The sequence below is a fragment of the Fundulus heteroclitus genome, unplaced genomic scaffold, assembly GCF_011125445.2.
Source record: "Fundulus heteroclitus isolate FHET01 unplaced genomic scaffold, MU-UCD_Fhet_4.1 scaffold_176, whole genome shotgun sequence".
In the NCBI taxonomy this organism is placed as follows: Eukaryota; Metazoa; Chordata; class Actinopteri; order Cyprinodontiformes; family Fundulidae; genus Fundulus; species Fundulus heteroclitus.
The window spans coordinates 325,329-334,525 of NW_023396588.1; the positions used below are offsets into that span (position 1 = coordinate 325,329).

General features: G+C 39.3%; 1 protein-coding gene across 7 annotated transcripts in view; it reads right to left on the reverse strand.

The window, feature by feature from the left end:
- Positions 1–5,509, reverse strand: part of LOC105937515 (neuronal cell adhesion molecule a) — a gene marked incomplete at its 3' end in the record, with an annotated part of 39,335 nt that extends 33,826 nt beyond the window's left edge. For all 7 annotated transcript variants that reach the window (XM_036129491.1, XM_036129488.1, XM_036129486.1 and 4 more), the window contains 1 exon segment: positions 5,467–5,509.
- Positions 5,510–9,197: the final 3,688 nt, after the last annotated feature.

A 9,197-nucleotide genomic window follows, 5' to 3' on the forward strand; every position in this document is an offset into this window, starting at 1 on the left:
AATTTCACCCATTCCTCCTGGGTTACCCAGAACTGGTGTAATTGTGTCAAGCTTGTAGTTCACCATTCTCACACACAGCTTTAGAGTCACAGGTGGCAGACCCCCTGGTCTATTGGAAGGAGATTGGGGCTTTGTGATGGGCGCCACAAATCACTGTCTTTGTTGTCCTTAAGCCATTTGGTAACCATGTTGGTGGTATGCTTAGGGTCATTGCCCATTTGGAAGACTTACTTGTGTAGCCTTAACTTCCTGGCATATGCCTTGAGATGTTGCTTCAACATTTCTGCATAATGTTCTTTGTATTACTTTGTGTTTTAACCTGCACTTGGTACAAATATCATCCGATGTAGCCCTCGTAATTTTGTTGTACTTGCATCATATCTAATTGTTGTACAAGGACTATAAAAATGTTACGTTCTATTCTATTCTTTCCACGTGAAGCATCTATTTTGTGAAGTATATCAGTCCTGTCCAGACTGATGTGCTGTAAACACAGCATAAGTCAGTCCTTCCTGCAGTAAAACACTGACAACATGATGGTGGCAATCCCATAATTCTCAGTTGGGACGGTGCTTTCCGACTTGTACGTAAAAGCAACTTCTATTTTCTTTCAAATGTAAAGGTGGTGAATGTGACCAAACTCATCAATGTTAGTTTCATCATACTATTGAGATGTTTTTGTTCTTTAGTAAATTTGAAAACTATAACCTGGCTGTTTGTGTGGTTTTTGGAAGTACTGGTTTAATTCTCGGCACTCTTAATTGTCTACAGTGACGCACTGTTACCAGCTTCAGCTGGCATCTTCACAAGTTCTGTTGCTTTTGTTCTGGAGTTGATGGGCACATTTCACACCAAAACTTGTTCATCTCTGGGACAGGATCCCATCTTCTTCCTGAACAATTTGGGGCGGGCCAGACATTTCTGCGATTTTTTTACTTTTGTAGAATTTCCTATTAATTTATTTTTTCACTGTTTTGGAAGTTCATGGATATTTTACCCAAGGATGGGTCAGTTCTGTGGAAAGCTATATTTTTCTTCTTCATATCTTTCCTCATTTCTTTGGATTTGTATGTCAGGGAAGGAGTGAGGCCTTCCTCATTTCCTCATAAACTTGTTAGAGCATCACAATGATTGTCATGTGGGACAACCAGTAGATAAGGTGATCTCCCTGGAACTTGAAGCCCAAAGATTGTCCACTATACCTTTAAGTAAGAGTTATTTAGATGGTTTGCCAATTTATCAGACAGATCTTATTTTATCCATGCTCATGATAGGTCGTCCAACTTTGCTAGACTTCATGGAGTTTTCCTGGGTTCAGTGCTTAGGCCAGTAGTTTTTAACGTAAACATGCTCCTTTAGGGTAATATTGGTAGGAGGCGTTTGAGCTTGATGGCTGTAACTATTAGACCTGATTTTGTCCAAAAAGTGTCCAAATTCTGCCAAATGAACTACAAAAGCTTAGAATAAATCCTACACCAACTGAGTTGTTGTTACTGAAATGTGTTAGAAAAATTAAAATCCCTGAACTTGCCTTGCCTATTTGCTTTTAGACATTAAAAAAGTAAATCAAATCTTGTTCAGCAGGAACAAGATTTGATTCGAGTTCCAGGGAGATCACCTTATCTACTTCACAATCATTGTGATGCTCTAAAAAGTTCTTGAGGAGCAGAGGAAGGCCTCAGAAGAAACAAGACCAGAGTATATCTGGGAGATTCTTTCACACGACCCACGATGAGCGGAAGAGCAGATAAGACGGTGTTGCGCATTCGCAGGCATTCAAAAAGGGACTAGTGCGTTTATTGCCTATATTTCCGAAAAAGTCATCCACTCTACCTTTAAATTAAAAAAGTTAACCTGTGCACTAAACTCTTGCGTAATAAAACAGTGTTGTGCAAAAGCAGAATGAGGAAAATGGACACTTGACAATCAATCGTTGCAAACAACAGAAAAGGAAATTGAGGTGTAATGCTGCACTGCACTGTTTCCATTTATTATAAATGCAAAGTATTGCTTTAGAATGTATCACATGGGCCTTCCCTTCATTGTGAAACCTTCTCCGAAAATCCATTTAATGTCGAACTCGTCAGGTTTTGAAGTGGCCAGGTGGGAGTATGTTAACTGCATTGTTGAAGCGAAGTATAAAAAGAGCTTGCACACTGGATTGCAAGATCTAAAATCAATACGGGTTTCATTTCAATGCAGCATGACTATGGGCACATGCTGGAAATCCTTCTGGGCCTTTAATGAGCCAAGTCTCATTGGTATTCCTGGGTGCTATTGCAAAGTGAAAGGTATCGATGAGCTAAACGATACACGTGACCTTGCTCTGTGACTTGGGGCCCTAATACAACATGGCTTACTCTGTGGTCTCAGAATTTGGGCACATTTGTCGAGAAAGATGGTTGTTGAATCATTAAACTGAGATTTCATGTACATCTTTTTGAATTATTAATGAAAATGTGAGAGCATTCAATTTGGCCAGCTAAGAACGCAATTGCCAATCACCTAAGTGCAACAACAGACACGGAACCGGGCAGGACGGCCATGAGGCAGAGCAGGCCAAAGTGCTAACGGGAACGGAAAGGGCATGATGGGAAAGTGGGGGCAGAAGGTGCGAGGGGGAGGATTCTAATTGACGGCGTTAAGGCAGTGTAACCAGCTGGCATTGCCACTTTTTTTTTTTGCCTCCTCCACCCATCTGTTCATCAGGATTACTCATGAAGAGGAGGAGAGAGGAAGCTGGAGCACCACAGAGCAGAGATCAACCATCACACCGTGCAACACCTGAAATGGATCCACTTCTCCATGGCTTCTTTATACTAAAACAAACTCCTGTGATAATGACTCATAGTTTAAATTATGGCTCAGTACAGCCAAGAGTCCTCATGGGGCTGTTCAGGAAACAATGACGGTAATTAAACATGGAAACATAGTAGTGACGTGTTATGTAATACTGCATGCTCTACTTACTAAAACTATCACTCCCTGCTGGCAGATTTTGTTTATAGGGTTTCCACATGGTGAATACAGCAAATGCTTTGTTAAGCATTCTCATTAATATATTCCAGCATGCATCACCAGTATTTACAAAATCAGAAATCAAGGGAGAACTTGAATCTCATATTTGATTGTTTTTATGAGTGCGGAAAAGCAGACACCGCACTGTGTTTTCTACAAAAGCAGCGTTCTGCAGCAGGGGAACAGCAGGTGATGCCAGGACTTGCGGCTTGCATTTTTCCTGTCTTATTCAAACCGTGTTCAAATATGCTTGTCCTCCCACCTTCAAGGCAAATTTCTACTTTGCATGCATTTCATTTTTGTTAAAGGAAAGTAAAATCTATCTGCTGGTTTGCTTTGATTGCATTCTAAAGAAGCCAATAATTTTTATTTGGTAACACTGAATAATCTATGGATCTGGGCTCTTTAGAGCTATTACAAGCCGTTGATTTAAATGTATTAAAAATTTTAGAACACTGTATTATTTTCAATCTATTTTGTGGCGTTTTAGTTAATGATGCACTATTTTTTTTCTTGATCAGCTAGTAATCTGCAAGTTATATACTAAAAACCTACCCATTCATAATGCCTATAATAACTGAACACTTCTTGTCTTTGATGAAAACTTTGAGTTTAGTTTAGATATTTAACAAAAAGCATCCTGAGACAGCATTTGTAATATATTGCTTGACACGTAAATACAACTAATCTTTTAAATCCATATTTTTCATAATTTTCCGTTGGATTCACAACTCTAGAAAGTAACCTGCAGCAGATTTAAGTTAAAATGTGCTTAAATGAGTCTGTAGGTGTTAAGGTCCCTATAAGTTGGCCAAATTCAGAATAAGCTAAGCATAAACAAATAAATAAATACCTGGGAGTTGGACTCAGCCATCATATTTGTAGGGTTAGGGTTAGGGTGGAATTAGGGTTAAGTTTAGGGTTCACGATAGACCCCTATAAAGTACCACAGAACTGAGTAAAGGAGAAGGAAAATGAGTCATAGAAAATATTTAGCAAATAAACATCTAAAAACTATAGCGTGTGCTTGTATTCAGCCCCCTTCATCTTATTCCTCAAAATAAAATCCTCTGGAACAATTATTTTTTCAGAGGTTACGGGATCAGTTCACGATGGATGTAATTACAATCAAGCAAAAACAAGACAGACATTTTTGCTCAGCTCACAATAAAAACAGCACAGTCATCAACACTACATGAGAAAAGTGGAGGTTTGCAGTCTGTAACCTTGACCTACATTGTGTGGCAAATACACATAAGGTTTATATTCCTCTACAGTAAATTATGTGTAATATTTATATATATATATATATATATATATATATATATATATATATATATAGTATTTTTTTCATATTTTGGTATACTCTAGTTGCAGGAAATTGCATTGGCTTTGTCTACACATGAAAAGAAAAAGGTATAGAAAATGATTGTAATTAGCAGTTTAGCATGCCATCCTCTTTTATAAAATTTTTGTATCAGCCCTAAGCAATCATTTGCATAATAAACATGTTTTGTCAGGAGTCCATTTGGCGCAAAACTATTAACCATTCAGAATGTTTTGCATGCTGCTGACAACTGAATATTATTTTCAGTCGCAAATGTTACTTAATTAAACTACATGTAGGCTCACCGTTTGCAGGTTCTGTTTCGGCAGTCACATGCTACAGTTTGCAGACGGTACAAATCAACCCTCAGCACTTTCCAGCTTAACTTCTGTGTTTAAAATAGAGACACTTCAAGAAAAGGCAGTAACATTCCCAAAAGATCTTCAAACACTGAGATGCACCATTCAAACTCTAAGCTGAACCGATCAGAAGCACATTCAGTGCCCGACTGTAACTAAACCCCCATAGAGTGAAGCCTCCAAAGTGATATAACATCCTCACAATGATACCAAATATAAAACTGCCGACTAATGGAACAAAATACAAGCAAGAGGTTGTAGCAATAGCGCCATTATAAATACAGACCCATAGTCTAAAAATGCAGTTTATGGGCAAGAAAAGACAAAAAATAAGCAATTTCTTTAAGCATTGGTGCGTAAAAGCTATGGTTACCTAAGAAATTACAATGAGCACAGTGGTGCAAAGAAACAACAGCAATTCCCTTAGAGCCTATGAGTTGATAAAAGAAAGCATATTGTTTTTAATAAATACTTTATGTGATATTTAAAAACATACCACATGTAGACAAATCTAGCAAGTTGATGGAGGTAAATGAAACAGTTTTTCCACGGAGGAGGGAATGTCCCAGTTCAGGTGAAGGAGCACTTATGCTTATTTTTCTCCCAGTTTTGGTCTATAAATGTTGTCCCAAACAGCCTATCCAGCAGCTTTATAGACACAGCATACCTCAAAACACAACAAATCCCCCAAGACAGAGGAATTTGAGCTCCTGGTACATACTGACGACAAATCAAACTAGTAGACAGCGATCTTTGACTCACCTGTTAGGAGTAAATCTCAGCAGTTTCTTCTAATGTATCAGATCTGCAACACAGAAGAAGACAAGTATAGTCAGACTGGATGTTTTAACCCAAATTAAAACAAACAAACAAAAATAATCGCGTTGGTAGCAAAGAAATATTAAAGGTATTACTGAGACTTTTTATTCAACAAAAAGAACACGTGTTTGAAACCTTAAATTGAGAAACAACTCTGCCTAGTTATATTTTGTGTACAGCATTTATTTAAATATATTGTCCTCTTAAGGAGTGTGGTAAGCTCAGACTCCGAGAAGACTTTTGCGAGTTTTGCCCAATTGTGTCTGGACCAAGCGTGATCAACTCATCAGATTTTGATTGCGCTAAATGAGCCTCTGCACATCCCAACAACAAAATATCAGGAGAGGCCACCCCTGCGAGCAATGTTAAAAGTGACCTCCTCAAAGACAGGACCCCTTCTGATGGTAAAGGCCACCATCTCTGTAATCCAGAGAGGCACTGAAGTAGCAAAGCCATGGAACTCAAGTGGTTCTTGGGAAGTAAAGAAACTACCCACAATAGGCACTACCTTGTCCTGTTTTATCCCTCATGCTTTGGTTCAATTAATTAGATGTTCAGGCAGTTTCTTAAACTTTTAGGTAAAATCCCTTTTCTCTCTTGAACTCTTGCCTCACAAAAATATTGTTGTAAGTCATTATTAATCAGCATACAGGTAATGTTTAGAACGCTCACTTCCCTAAAGGGATCATGATCCCTGGGTGTTTGTGTTCTGATTTTGTCATTTCCTATCTCTGTCATTGGTCTCCCTCACCTTCTTGCCTTCATTGCTCTCAGGTGTCACCCATTATCCTTCGGCTTACTTACACCTGTCTTCTGCCTCATCTCTCCACTCTACCGTGTCTCTATTTTTGTACCTGGACTGTGATATTTCTGTACGTTTCTTTGTTTCATCCTTAAACATCACTACCGTCTACTCTGATCTATGCCTGAATCCTTCCACCATCAGTGAAATCTTTTTTTTTTTATGACTTGAACTTTATTTAGGTTTTAACAAAATGAAACATACAAAGTATACCATGTTGCACATTAGACCAATTAGGAATGCAAGCACTGAAACATAGACAATATAAAGCAAAACAAACCATAAAAGAAGAACAAGAACAAAAAAGATGCCAACAATACACTTATACAAGGTTACAACTGACCTTACTGATTAAAGTTAAAGTTAACCTGAGCTGGAAACGTCATTGACCCATATAGGAAAAGTAGGGGGCCCATTTGTCATTATAACCCTCTACTCTATTTAACAGTCTGTATGATAATCTTTCAAATGCTGCCAGTTGTCCAAGTGAGGTGTGCCACTGGGTGAAAGTAGGTGTTGATGGGGCCTTCCACTCCCTTACTAAAAGTTTTCTCCCCAGCATGATGGCTGTCTGTACCCACTGTGCGAGAGAGGAGGGCAAATAACTCAAAACTGAAGGATCTCCCAGTACATACAGCTTGTTAGTAAAGGGAATTCCCTGACCAGCGACTCTCTCCACAACAGTGTGAACAGAAGACCAATACACTTGAACTTTAGGACATTCCCAGAGCATATGCAAAAGTGTGCCCCTATCATGCTGGCACTTCCAACAGGCATCAGAGTCTGCTAATCCCACTTTATGCAATCTAGAAGGGGTCCAGTATACGCGGTTCAGGATTTTAAATTGGACCAATCTAGACCGTAATTCTCGTGACAATTTTGTCATATTCCTAAGAATTTTATCCCATTCTTCTTCCGTAAAACAGAGATTCAAATCAGTTTCCCATGTTCTTTTAAGGGATAGCATATTGAGATCTGAGGATGACAGTAACATCTTATAATAGACTGAGGCCTCATGTCTGCGTCCAAACACTTTTTTAATGTGCTCCAGAGTATCACAGCATAAGGGGGGCTTTGTGGGTGAGCCAAATGTATTTACCAACAGATGTCGTAATTGCAAATATTTCCAAAGATCCTGCCGGGGTAAATTAAAATCTTGTATGAGTTTTTCAAAAGATTTCAATACATTGTTGTCGTATAGATCACCCAACACTCTTATACCTTTCTGATACCAGGACTTCCAAAAAAATGGCGACTTTGCTATGCAGAGTTTGGGATTATGCCAAATACCAGCAGACCGGTTGAGGTGGGGGTCAAATTTAAAAAGTTTTGACATTTTCTTCCATACTCCTTTCAAGTGAGACAGAATAGGGTGTGACTGGTTAAGAAGGCCAAGATTAGTTGATAGACTATAGAGCGGTGGAAAGGGTAAACAAGCCATGCTCTCAAGGTGGAACCAAGGGGGTGCTTTCTCAGGGGGCAGAAACCAATGTGCCAAGTGCCTGAGAGAAAAAGCATAGTGATAATGGAGTAAATTAGGCATCCCAAGTCCACCTTTATCCACTGGTCTCTGTAACTTTTTCAAATTAAGTCTGGGCTTCTTGTTGCTCCAAATAAATGAATTACAAGGTTGATCAAATTGTTTAAAGTAGTTCAAAGGAACATGGACAGGTAGAGCTTGCAACAAATAGTTAAGCTTGGGTGTACAGACCATTTTTATGATATTTACCTTCCCCCACATAGAGAGATAAAGCTGACTCCGGCGGTCAACATCAGCTTTCATCCCACTTAATAGCGGTTCAAAATTTATTTTTATTAAGTCTGACAACAGCGGTGGGAAGACAATACCAAGATACTTTATGCCTTTCTGAGGCCAAGAGAACATGCCAGTTGGAAAAAGGGTCTTAGGGCAGTAGCAAGTTAGAGGTAGGGCCTCCGACTTGGTCCAATTTACTTTATAGCCAGATATATCTGAAAAAGTGTTAATTATTGTGAACAGAGAGTTAAAGGAATGCTCTGGGTCCGATACGAAAAGAAGAATGTCGTCGGCGTACAGCATAAGGTTATGACAATCACCCCCTACGACTACACCTGGAATTGTGGGTTCTCTGCGTATAGCAACTGCCAATGGTTCAAGAGCAAGAGCGAAGAGAAGGGGGGAAAGAGGATCCCCCTGCCTAGTGCCGCGGCCTAGTTCAAATGAGGGACCTATAATACCATTTGTAAGTACCGAAGCCTTGGGGTGAACGTATATAAGCCTAATCCAGTCAATAAAGCTTTTGCTGAAGCCAAAGCATTCCAGAGTTGTGAATAAATATCGCCATTCAACTCTGTCGAATGCCTTTTCGGCATCCAACGAGATAGCCGCCACAGGAGACTGACTATCCTGAACTGCCCACATGATGTCAATCAGTCGCCTAATATTATCTGCTGAGGAGCGCGAGTGTATAAATCCAACCTGATCCGCATGAATGAGTGAGGTTATAACTCGATTTAATCGATTGGCCAGAACTTTAGATAAAATTTTACTATCATAAGAGGTCAAACTTATGGGACGGTAGCTTTTACAATCAGAAGCATCCTTGTCTTTTTTCAAAATGAGCGTAATAATGGCCTCTGACAGCGAAGGTGGAAGCCTGCCCATTTCATAGGCTTCATTATAGGTGTTTAGGAGTAAAGGTGCCAGTTCTTCAGGAAATGATTTATAAAACTCGGCTGTAAAGCCGTCTAAACCTGGAGCCTTACTTGAAGGAAGATGTTTAATAACCCCAACTAACTCCACAATAGTAATGGGTGAATCCAGATACTTAAGCTGATCGGCTGTGACTTTGGGAAGATTTAAAGGTAGCATAAAATTTCTTATATCAGTCTC